This window comes from Felis catus, chromosome B3 (assembly GCF_018350175.1).
Source record: "Felis catus isolate Fca126 chromosome B3, F.catus_Fca126_mat1.0, whole genome shotgun sequence".
Lineage (NCBI taxonomy): Eukaryota > Metazoa > Chordata > Mammalia > Carnivora > Felidae > Felis > Felis catus.
Genome location: NC_058373.1, coordinates 131,253,412 through 131,266,593, shown reverse-complemented (window position 1 = coordinate 131,266,593; position 13,182 = coordinate 131,253,412).

Genomic DNA, 13,182 nt, shown 5'->3' with positions numbered 1-13,182 from the left:
AGCGCCCTGTGTATGGGTTCGAAGAGGGACCAGGGGCTGCTGCCCTCCAAAGCACTCGACAGCACTAGGGTCCCTGAAGTAGGTCGAGGGACATGGAAGCCAGCTTTCTGGCTTCTGCGGTCCTCATGCCTCAGGTGCAGAAGGGATCATCGAATCCGGATCCCATTCAGGCAACACGTTAGTCTTGGATGTTTGAGCGAGAGCAGTGTGCCGAACGGACACATCGGGCCTTTAGATGGCAGTTGCCACCGATTTGTATGCGTGTGAAGGCTGTGTCGGAGCTGTTTCCGCCTCCGCTTGCTCTGTTTATGCAGCACGAATGTCTGGAACACGCAGTCATGCTGCCGCTGCTTATCAGATACGCCATCCCAAGGTACCACGGGGAATAGCTTCATTATTAACATAAGAAGAGGGGAGCAGGCTGCTTGTGGAAGCTGCTTGTGGAACTCGCCTTTGTGTTACGTGCCGACTGCTAATTAGAACCAGGCTGACGGTGGCGGGGCATCAAAGGAGGAAACGATCCAGGCGAACACCACGGAATGTTAGGACGGCGGGCTGGGGGGCCTGGGCGGTTCAGAGTTTGCCTGCAGAAGAAAAGAGGTGTGAGAAATGGAGCCTCAAGGAGAGCTTCCGACCAGGGGTTCTTTGTGGCCCGGGAAATGAGTGAACACACGCTTACCTCTGGGGAGACGCTGCCCGTGTCTATCTGTCCTTCCCGTACATCTGGTCAGCGCGGGAGGGGGCCGTACCTCCTCTCTGATGCAGCCGGGAGGGGAAGGGAAGGCCATTTCGCCCCCTCTGGATCGTCTTTGATACTTTCATTACTGTGATCTTGAAAAAATTACACATAATGCAAATATAATATTGCAAATACTCAAGGAATTCCCAAGTGCACAGATAGAAAGTGAAAAGTCCCCCCATGTCCCCACTCGATCCCACCTTCCCCTCCAGGGATGACCATGCATATTAGTTTGTGGTGTATCTAGAGCCCATCTACTCACCTACACAGCGTTGCTTTTTCCAGTGACCGTATCTTGAAAGTCTTGCTGTGTCGTGACATGTAATGCTAACACAGGCTGACCTAACTCGTTTGTCATAACCGCTGCGTAGTATTTCAATGACATATGTATGTATTGTAATGTGTTTGATCATTCTTTTATTCACAGCACTTTTTAAGCCTTTGACGAAAAGCCTTAGTAGGATTCTAGCCCTGTATATTTTCTTTGTTTTTCTAGTTTCTTCTCTTCCTACATTTCTTGAATAATGTGCCCCCCGCCTCCACCATTTCTGGAAACAGTGAATGTACCTTATATGGCCAAAGGGCCTTAGTTTTTATTTTATTTATTTTTTTAATGTTTATTTTTGAGAGAGAGAGAGAGAGAGAGAGAGAGCACGTGAGCATGGGAGGGGCAGAGAGAGAGGGAGACACAGAATCTGAAGCCGGCTCCAGGCTCTGAGCTGTCAGCACAGAGCCCGATGCGGGGCTCGAACTCACGAACCGTGAGATCATGACCCGAGCCGAAGTCAGATGCTTAACCAAATGAACCACCCAGGTGCTCCCAACAGGGCCTTAGTAATTACGGACTTGATATGGGAACATCATGCTGGATTATTTGGGTGAGCTCGACGGTGGGAAGGGTGCTAGAGGGTTCAGTGAGAGAGAGAGGTAAAAACAGTGAGAAGATGGAAACAGAGGTCATGGTCATGGGGCCGTAAGCCAAGGGATGCCAGTGGTGTTTGGAAACTGGAAGAGACAGGTACCCACTCTCTCCCCGAGCCCCCAGGAGAAACCAGCCTTCCCTGCACACCATCTTGAGTTTTGGACTTCTGCTTTTATAAGCCACTACCTTTACTGTGGCAGTGTAAAAAAAAGCTGTGGTAACTTTTTACGGCACCACTAGGAAACAAATATACTTGGCTCCTCTGGCTGTATTCTTTGAATAACTGATCGTTACCATTAAAGATTTTTTGGGGGGGGGAATCTTGGCTGTCATACAGATATAAAAATGAACACGGGCTACAGATTTTATTCAACACACGAGGAGACCAGACGGATGTTCTAACTGGTTCAAAAAAGAACCAAGTAACATGACTGTCTCCTGAGAAAGAGTTGTTGAAACAGGAGCAAATAGAGGCCCACCTGGTTTTTGTCATTCGAGGAGGGAGGGAAGCCCGTGGAACTTCTCCCAGGTGGGACAGAGTTCGCAGGCTGGTGGTGGTGAATGAATCTGCCCGAGGGCTCAGGCCGGAGCTTTAGGCAGGAGCTGGGAGGCAGGAGCCTCTCCTTAGCAGGTGGGGGAGGGCTGGTCTTGGGCCAGAGGTTCAACCTGTTATATGGGAGAACTTCACCAGAGGGGAGGGTGCTGGTGGTCCAGAGCTGGTCTGTGGGAAGGGGGCTGCGGAACTGCAGGGGAACTTCCCAGAGAATGAGCACCCCAGGCCTCCGACAGATTGATTTTCGGCAGCCGCATATTCACCCAAATATAAATAAGCGAAAACTGAGGTGGGTTCTCCCCTGACAGTTTGGAGCCTGCTTGGGATTCTCTCTCTCCTTCTCTCTCTACCCCTTCCCTGCTTGCGCGCGCTCTCTCTGTCTCTTATATACAAATGTTTATTTAAAAAAAAAAATTAAAAAAGGGCCACCTGGGTGGCTCAGTCAGTTAAGCTTCCCACTCTCGGTTTCAGCCCAGATCATGATCTCAGGGTTCGTAGGTTCGAGGCCCGCATCGGGCTCTGCGCTGACAGCATAGAGCCTGCTTGGGATCCTCTCTCTCTCTCTCTCTCTCTGCCTCTCCCCTGGTCTCTTTCTCTCTCAAATAAATAAACATTTCAAAAAAAAACTTTACAAAAAGAAGCAAAAGGAGGAGACATGATCAATGGAGGTCTGAAGAATGTGCAAATACACTGAACACAGGCAAATGCTTAAACTTCGAAACACGATTGTTCTACAACTTGCTCTTCTCACTGAACCGTATACTGTGGACATCTTTCCTTGTCAGGGGACAGGCATCTGTCTCTTCCTCCTGGTAACCGTGAGGGATTCCGCTGCGCACATGCCCCAGAATTTAATTCACTAGTTTCTTACTGACAGGCATTTACGTTGTTTCAAAGTTTTCACTACAGTCAAAAAAGAAAAGCTTTCAATATGTCTTCTTGTCAGTTTACTTGAAAACAATGGGCACACGCAGAGAAAATTCTGGAAGGATTGACACTAAAATATTTACTCTAGTTGTCTTTGGAGGTGGGGGGGTGGTTTATGGAATGTTTTCTTTCTCCTTTACTTATTCCTGTACTCTTCGAATTGAGTTTTTTTTTTCTACAAGCATGTATCATTTTTTCGTAATTAGAAAATGCACACAGAAAGAGCTTTCAGTGTTGGAAAGAAGTGCAGCTTCGTTGAAATTGTTAAGCTGTCACTGACATTCTGTTAGATGCTCAGGTATTTACATGAGAGACATGCTTTTGGCTTTCTGGGAAGGAGAAGCCGTTGGCAACTGCTGTTGCAGGGCCCACGTAAAGAAGAACAGGAGTTTTTTTTTTTTTTAATGTTTATGTATTGGGGCGCCTGGGTGGCGCAGTCGGTTAAGCGTCGGACTTCAGCCAGGTCACGATCTCGCGGTCCGTGAGTTCGAGCCCCGCGTCGGGCTCTGGGCTGATGGCTCAGAGCCTGGAGCCTGTTTCCGAATCTGTGTCTCCCTCTCTCTCTGCCCCTCGCCCGTTCATGCTCTGTCTCTCTCTGTCCCAAAAATAAATAAACGTTGAAAAAAAAAGTTTAAATGTTTATGTATTTTTGAGAGAGAGAGAGAGAGAGTAAGAGAGAGGGGGAGAGCACCCGAAGCAGGCTCTGTGTTGAGAGCAGAGAGCCTGATGCAGGGCTCGAACTCATGAACCATGAGATCGTGACCTGAGCCGAAGCCAGAGGCTTAACCAACTGAGCCACCCGGGCACCTCTGAGAGCAGGTGCATTTTAAGTGACATCTTGCCCGGGCTGGTAGGCATTTGCTAAATGGGGAGGGTGGCAGGATCCGAAGAGAGAGACGGGGTGAACTCACATTTTATTAACTTCGAGGCACTCACAGGGCAGCTGGGCTAGACGGAGTGGCTGGTTTCGCCTGAGTGGCCCGTCCCGATGTGAGGATTCCCTCCACCTTTGGTTCTGAGCCAGGACGCGGCAGGGAAGGGGAGAGCTGCTCTGACCAGGTCTGCAGGGGATTCCTGGGAGAAGGGGAGGTGGCCACCCGGCGCCCATAGCACAGATGCTTCTTCTAGAATGAGTATTCCGTCTAGAGGGGTTAATAATTTAACAAGCGCTCTCCAGATCCTAGGGCTAAACTCCTTTTCCTACAAGCTGCGGTACAAACTAAGGAGAGCACAGTCTGTGCGACCAGTTTTGTTTTGATGAAGGGGCTGCCCCTCTCCGCTAAGGGTGATGTGGAAAAGCAAGGCTCGGGTTGGGGGGGATCCCGAGGGGATCTAGGGGAATCTAGTGCCCATGGGGTCACTCAGGAGCCACAGCCTTGGGCCAGGGCCGGGCACCTTTGCTGGGGAGGAACCCCAGCTCCAGCATCTCTGAGATTTGAGGCTGCCGGAGAGGTGACATTTCATTTCCTCTTTTAACAGAGGATTTGTGACATTCGGGGAAGGGGCAGACACCCCTCACCCAGCTGGAAGGGAGGGCCACAGGGGGAAGGCATCAAACACCTCCACAGCAGGCTTTTTCAGGGCTAAAAAATACCAGCCGTGGCAAACAGAGGCAAATAATAACCGTCATTTTAAGATAGCAAGATTTGGCCTTCGGGCCCTTTGCTTTCTCCTGGGTGCTGAAAATAGTCCTGGAAATGGGACTTCATGGATGGTTCTGAGCATCCTGCAGCTTCAAATAGCGGAGCAGTCTGCCCGGTGGGATGGCCCTTTAGCCTGCCCATCACCTTCTTTGTTTTGTTAGCATTACTGGAAAGAAAAAGGGTGAAAAATCACTTGAACAGTGAACAAATTCCTTTTCTGACATGCGTTTGCCCGGTGGGGTCCTACTGAAAGCAGACCGCTATCAGGAGCATGAAGAAAACACAGCAATTAACATGAATCTAATACAGTGTTTATTTCAGAGCAAAAACTCAAAGTCACGATTTCAGAGACTTGCCCTTTGATTCCACCTCATTCTCAGTGGGGATGTTGCTGATGGTCTTTGCAGAAACTTTCGAGTACACAGTGTAACTAATCGTTGTACAATAGACTTGGTATTGGAGGCGTAACTTAAGGGCAGCGTTATTCATGGAAGAGAATGAGTCAACCTAGGGTGGAAACGCCCTTCTGGAAATAGTCGTGGCCATTTCCTGGGGAGTGAATACAGATCAAAGCTCTTCAGCAGCCCTCTGGCTACAGAGCCCAAAGCCCCTCTATGCTGAGCATGGCTGGGTGCTAACATTTGAGACTTTGCAGGAGCCCATGGAGGAACAGCACTTAAAATCCCCGCTTGGGTGCCTTCCTAGGATCCCGATGGCAGCAGCAGCTTGGGGGCCATTTGCCCACCACTGAGAGGCAAACCACCCTCTCCACCCCGCCAGTCCCCAATCCTCCAGCTCCTTGGTGTCTGTCAGAACCCAGGTTATAAAATCGCTCCTGCTGTCTTGGTATTTTCCTTGCTTTCTCTGGCTGCACTGGCTTCGCCTGTCTGTTCTCCCTTCTTGCCTAAAGAGCTGTCCAAGCAAATGCCTTAATTGTGATGAATCACTATCTTAAATAACAGCCATGTGGTATTGTAAATGACAAAGGTCTTTGGTATTCATTTTTCAGCTTTGAGACTCAGCAGCCCTGTGAGATCGGTGGGGCGGTTATTACTATCTGCATGTAATATACGGAGAGATAGAGGTTCACCAGAGAGGTAGTGGGGTTAGCCCAAAGCCACACAGCAAGTGGGCAACGAAGTAGGAAAGCAAATCTGAGTTTGTCTGACTTCGAGTCCACTGTCTATGTCCCTGGTCTAAACAATGATACACCATCTTACATTTCAATCACTCTGTGTCCTTTATAAACACCTTCACCTTACAGGACCCTACAACCAGTGGTCAGTAAGGAAACTAATTCAGAAAAAGAGAACTTTGATGGCCAAGGTGGAAGAGCTAGACAGCAACAGAATTAGGACGTCAACCCACTCCTAACTAAGCTACCGGCTTGTTAGAAGCTGGTTGGTTCTTGCTACCCGGCTTCCCATGAAAGAAGTAAATGTTATCAGTGCCTTTGTGGGTGCACTGACTGCATTTCTTTCTTTTTTTTTTTTAAGTTTATTTATTTATTTGAGAGGGAGAGAGAGAAAGAGAGAGAGAGAGAATAAGCAGGGGAGGGACAGAGAGAGGGGGGACAGAGAATCTGAAGCCCAATGCAGGGCTCGAACTCCCGAATGAACTGTGAGATCATGACCCGGGCCAAAGTCCAATGCTTAACTGGGCCACCCCGCCTCCCCCACTGACTGCATTTCTTAGAATCAAACATGTAACTGGAAAGAGAGGCTTCTGTATGACATAATCATTGTGGCTATCATTTATTGAGTTCTTACTATGTGGTAGGCACTGGGGTGTGAGTGTGTGTGTGTGTGTGTGTGTGTGTGTGTAAGTCCTCATCTAATTTAGTCTTCATCACAAACCCATGCAATGTGTACTGTATTTATTCCCATTTTACAGGTGAGAATCTAATAATGTTGAGGCTCAGGGAGGTTGAGTAACTGCCCCAGGACACACAGCACTAGTGGCAATATTTGACCGCAGGTTTGTCTAATATTTTACTTACCAATACACGGGTCATTTTCTGGTCTCACTGTAGGCTCGAGAGGAAACTGATCTATGCTGGATGCGGACAGCTCCCTGTGGCTGATCCATTCTCAACAATGCTACCTGGTTATCTAACTATCATGAACGTCACCCTGATCAGAACCCTCGGACAGCTCTCACTGCTCACCAGATGAAGTGTGAAAAGGACCCAGCCTTACTGAGTGTCAGTTCCACTGCCTACATCAGCACAGCTAACCCCCTGACAGCCTGTGAGGGGAGATTTTATTCTTGTCCCCGTGACCAAGAAGTGGGAACTTAGACATGTTGTATCACCTGCCTCCGTTACAAAGGCAGTGAGCACTGGGGCCAACGTTTGGACATCTGTGTCATCCCAACCCTCAGAGAAGGTCTCCAACTTGACCCAGACCCTGTCTCCCACTGTTATGCTGGTGCCTCCGTGGTAGGCACATAGTACCAAGCCCTTCGTGATTTTGGACTCCTGAAGGTTTAGAGGGAGCGAGCGTGGGAGGGTGTCCCAGCTTTTTCCTGCGTCTCTGGTGACACCTTCACATATATTCCACACCCTAGAGCCACGGCTAAGCCCCCACTTCCCTTGTCCCAGCAGAGACGTTCTGCCCCCACTTCAGAGTCTGAGGTCTCACCGAGAATGATAGGTTTTCACACAAAGACCTTTCCTTTCCTTTGCGTTGTTCTGAAGCAGCTGCAAGGAGGAGGCGTGTTTCATTTGGTTGCATGTCGGTTGCTGTCATCCGTGGCGCCCGGGCAGAGCTTTTTGGCACTTGCGGAGAGAGAAGGACATGGAACTCCCCTCCACGCTGGCCACCTCATGGTTTTGGAACAAACAGGAAGAGAAATGATAAATATTTCAAAGCTGGCATGCAAGGTTTACAGCAGCACAGCCTTACAAATATACTAACACCGCCGCAAATCTCCTCTACGAGTGCGTTAAGGTGATTCATAAGAATAGAAAATTCATCCTTGTCAGCCAGGGTTGAGCAGGACGGATTACCTGTGGGCCCACTATTACACCTGTTCTTAGTACTTCCAAAATCACAGCTGACATTTATTTCTAATAAGTCATGGTGAAAAAGGCGAGATAGTTTACCTGTGCTAGAAGACAGAAAAGTCTTTTTTTTTTTTTTTCAAAAACCATATCATTTTTTTTGTGGGTTTAAAATAGATAAACCACCCAGGGAAGGGGATGTTCTATAAAAGCACGAGAGAAAGTTTGCCCTGGGGAATCAACAGGACGTGATAACCGGCCATTGCTAGGGTGCCTTTTTCCTACCAGGCTGCTTGCAGCTGCTGTCCACAGAATGAAAAAGGATAACGCCATTTGCGGCTGTAGGTGCCAGGGCCAATTAAAATCACAGTTTCTAAAAGGTGTGCAGGAAGGCTTTTGGCCAGGCAGTGGCCGAATAACCAGGAAAGGGTGTGTGTATACGTGGGTGTGTTTGTAAGGGTGTATGTGTGTTTGGGAGTGCTCCTTTATCTTGACCACCTCACAAAGAATCTTCCTTGGTTTCTTTCTCAGTTCCGGCTCGGCTCTTGGCTCGGAACCATACCAGCCCAGCGGGCGAAGGTACCCTCTCCGACATTCTTAACTGGCTTGCTGGGAAGGTGAAAGGGAAGGAAGGCACAAACTCCAAGTCCGAAAGCATGCAGGGGTGGTCGAGGAGCAGGAAATGGACCCCCTCCCCCCCCGCATTACTGGTGGGACCAAATGGTTGTGTTTTCTTTATGTCCATAGACATAGCCATTTACCGGCAATTTCTCCTCCAGGTTTACTTGCACATATGGGGAAAGAATACATAATGTCGTTTGTATTAAAGACTACAACCAAACGAAATGGCCAAATGGAATGGCTAAAGAAATCACGATCAACTCCTACGGTGTCTTGGCCAGGGACAGGCAAGGAGCCTTCCTATCCTACTTCTTAGCTTTCCATTTGGGAAGCCTCTGAGGTACGGATTCTGCCCCAGCCCCCAGAATTCCCCGGCAGGTTTGTGCCGCAGTTGCCCACTGTAGTGACTCTGCGTGGCGCCTTCAGCTCAACAACACGCCCTTCCCTCCTTCCTTCCCTTCCTCGTGTCACTTCCTCACTCTCTCCCTTGACAGTTTCCTGAAACCACCTCTCCAGGAAACTATGAGACGATGTCATACCCAGCTGTCCTATCCTTAGGGATGTATTCGCAAGTGATTTGCACCAGAAACCACAGCAGGGGCGTTTCTCGTGTCCAGAACATGTACACCACGGGGGGTCCACCATAGCCTACCCAGGAAGACTCCAGGCCACCCTCTTGCCAGTCCCAGCTCGTGTGGTGTCAGACCTGGTTGGCACCACTCTGTCTTCCCAACAGCTGGGTTCTTATTTCAGCTTAAACGAGCTCCTGCTCGTCAAGGTCTCCTGCTCTTTCAGTCTGGCCTCCAAGTCAACGCTCTACGCGCACCTTTTGCGATGTGAACCTCTCTTCCTCGGAAAGGATAGTCAGGTGAAAGAGAGGGTGTCTCACTTGGTTCCACCTCTGACTCCTGATTTTGGCTCAGGTCCTGATCTCACAGTTCGCGAGTTTGAGCTCCGTGTTGGGCTCTGCGCTGACTGCACAGAGCCTGCTTGGGAATCTCTCTCCCTCTCTCCCTCCCCCTCCCCCAGCTCTCTCACTCTCTCTCTCTGTCAAAATAAACATTAAAAAAAAAATCAAGTGAAAGAGAAAAACTAGGCTTAAGCTCAAATGTCATTTCTGGTTCTCTTGAGGTTCCTCTTGGCGCTGAAGGAACAGGAGGGCAAAGGACTCCACCCCAACGTCATCTGGTGGGGGGGGGGGGTCTGCGTCTCATGACAGATTCAAGCCTTCCCACACGCCTGTGTTCTGGGAGAGGCGAGGCTGGGATTTGGTGCAGAGAGTAAGCCATGGAATCTAGGCCCAGGCTGACGAAGAACACTTCCTACAGGTGCAGAGAACAACAACTGAGGTCCTGCAGGACGTTGCTCAGGCGACTTGGAGAAAGCCCCTGGCTACCTGAGAACTAGTGAGAGAAAGAAGCTAAGGGCTTCCGCAAGTTTTTAAAACCTCCACTCAAGCCACTGTCAAGGATGGCCTCACAGGTGTCTGCTGAGCCCCTGTCACAGGATGAGAGGCACGTTTCTCCGGAGAGCTTCCCCCAGCGGCGATTCTTGGGGAACATGGCAAAGGTAAATACTCAGAACCCAGGGGGCAGGTGGTTCTTTAGACAAGATCATGGAGGATGCTGGTTGGTGTGGCTCAGAAGCTTCCCGACCTGGTGGTTACCAGTGCGGAAGGGATCTCTCCTCTCCCTTCACCTCTGTCTTCAGGTTTTAGAAGCTTTGTACTCCAGGGGCCCTTTTTTGGTGGCAGAAAATGGAAGTCCTGTGGCATCACCATGGCTCCGAAGTATGTGAACAAGGCTGCTGCCTTACGAGGTGGGGAGTGCGGAGACATGGGTTCGAAGAGAGCATCAGGATGCTCGGGGATCGGTTCGAAGAGAGAATCGGGATGCTCGGGGATCTCAAATCTGGATGCCTTGCTCCCTCCTTCCGTGCTGAATCCTGTGTGTATGAGTGTGAGTGAGGCTTTGTGTAAAAAAAAAAAAATGAAGGATGGGAGGGAACTTTCGCTTTGACAAGGACAAATTGCCTCTGCTGCTCTCTCTTCCCACTGGGCCCTCTCCTGTTGTTTAGAAGCAGGAGAACGAGAACACAGTGTTCTACTCTGCAGTTGTGGGCTCATTTGTTAATTTGAATCCAGTTGCTAAAAAACAGGCGCCCCTAGGGGACACTTGGGCAGCTTTCAAGGACCTTGCAGCTTTGTGCCTTTACACTGGTGGCCTGTGCTCCCAGACTTTCTTGTGTTCTCTTTTTTGTTCTGTAGTTCTCTGTTCCTTGCCTTTCCGTTTCTTTAATATGTAAGTTTTACTGCAACAATGGACTGGCAGAGAAGCCGGGGTTTGCAGCTTGGTATTTGCAGATGGGCGGAAACCACCCCGGGCTTCCTGTTCCATGAAAATCTAGATGCCCTGGAGAAACAAAATGAACCAGAAGTCAATGGGGTCTTTGTGGAGAATCAACCTATAGAGAGCACAGATTTTCTGTTTTGACATCTTACCACTCTGACCTTGCCTTATTCCACATCACCCAGGGGAGGCAGAAGAGTCTAGCATCAACGGTATGGACTTTATCAGCTACATGTGTATTTCTCTTGGGGAAATATTTAACCTCAGCGTCCTTATAAATATGTAAGACAGTAATATCTTTCCCAGGTAGTTGTGAGGATTTAATGAGATAACGTGTATAAAGTACTTAGAACAGTACGTGACCCAGAGGCATTCGAGTGTCATCGAATATCGATATCATCGAATATCAGGTGTTAGTTGATGCTACTCTTTCTTTTGCTTTCTATTTGGCATATATTGTCTTTCAATTAATTATTACAGAGACTCCATGATGTTTTTTCTCCCCAGTTTCTCTACCATGATATCTGATGGGCATCTTGAACGTAAATCATCTAAAACCTACCTCTGGATCCTTCCTTTATTATTCTCCATCTCAAAAACTGACAACCCCGTTTTTTCCACCCCACCCCACCCCCTTTTCCCTTGTGTCCTATATCCTCTTCCTTTTATTATCCGTTATCCAATCCATTAGCAAATCTTCTTGGCTTTACCTGCAAAATGTATTTGGAGCCCCGCCCCCTTTCCCCACGTCCACGTCTGAGCCCTGGTCCTGCGATGTCAGAATGGCTTCCTACCTGTTCTCTCTGCGTCTGCCTTGTTGCCACTCCCCCAAGTCTATTCTCAATAAAGCACAGTCGATTCACACCCTCAGATGGTGTCCCGTCTCAGAGAAAATTGTATTTTCCTTACCGTAGCTTAAGAAATCTGTATACATGTTCCCCTCTTGAGTTCCCCTGCACAAATCCCACATAATTTTTTAAAAACTTATTTATTATTGAGAGACAGAGAGAGACAGAGCATGAGCAGGGGAGGGGCCGAGAGACGGGGAAACACAGAATGTGAAGCAGGCTCCAGGCTCCGAGATGTCAGCACAGAGCCTGACGTGGGGGTCGAACTCACACACTGAGATCATGACCTGAGCCGAAGTCGGACGCTCAACCAACTGAGCCACCCAGGTGCCCTACAAGTCCCACATAATTTTACCTCTTTGTCATCATGTCCTATTACTCTGGCCCTGGGTCATTCCCCTCCTGCTACCACACTGACCTGCTAGCCTCTTCTCCAACACACCAGAGACTCAGCACCCACTGCCGCCTTGTCTGGAATGCTCTCCTCCACATCTTGCCTCGGGCTCCTAGTACCCTGACTTCTGAGAGACCTTTCCTCAAATGTCTCCTTCCCTGTAAGACCCCCTTTGGCCACCCTATTTAATATCATATCCTCCCCCCCACTCTTTATCTACCTCCTGTGCTTTACTCTCTACATAGCATTCATCACCATGCAGCATATCTTTATTTTCTGTGTCCACAGATAGAATGTAAGCTCTAGGAATTTGTGTGTTAGGGGGTGGGGTGGAAAGGAATTTCTGTCCTGCTCACTGTCATATCCCCAGTACTTAGAACAGCATCTGGCAAATAGTAGGCACTCAATTAATATTTAGTGAAAAAATGACTACGTTGATTTACAGTTTATAGATGTGAAAACAGAATCTCTGAGAGCTCATGTAATTTATATCACTGGGCATCAATGAATACAAGGCCCATGTGAACCCTCCTCTGTTCCACTCTCAATCCTGATATTTTACATTATACCGTTATCACTGTGATTATCTATCTATCTATCTATCGACCAACCGATCGAATGATCTATGTATCTCTCTATCCATCATCCATCCATTTACCCACCTATCTGCACATATGTATCTCAATATTTTTTTTTTACCCTACTGCCTCTACAGTGAAAGAAAGAAATAAATGTTATGGACTGAATTGTGTCCCCCCCCCCATATTCATTCATATGTTTAAACCCTAACCCCCAGTGCCTAACCCCCAATGTGATTGTATTTGAAGACAGAGCTGTAGGGGAGGAAACATGATTGTTCCTCTCCCCTTCTAAGGTCTTTGCTGAGACTCCTGCAATAAAAGATTAACAAGAGAAAGACAAACAGAACTTTGTTAACATGTATAATTCATGTATACATGAGGTACCTGGGAAGAGTGAATAACTCTAAGGTTTAGAATTCAGATTTAAATACCATCTTCAGCTAAAGATACAAGAAAGAAAGGTGCGTGGAAGCCAGTTATGGAAACCTTGCAAGAGAGCGTACGATTTGTAATGCAGATTTAAGCCAGTGCCTTCTCCACTGATAGGGTCTAAAGTTGTCTCTAGGGATTAGCCTTTAGGGAGGAGGGGAGCGACACCTTCG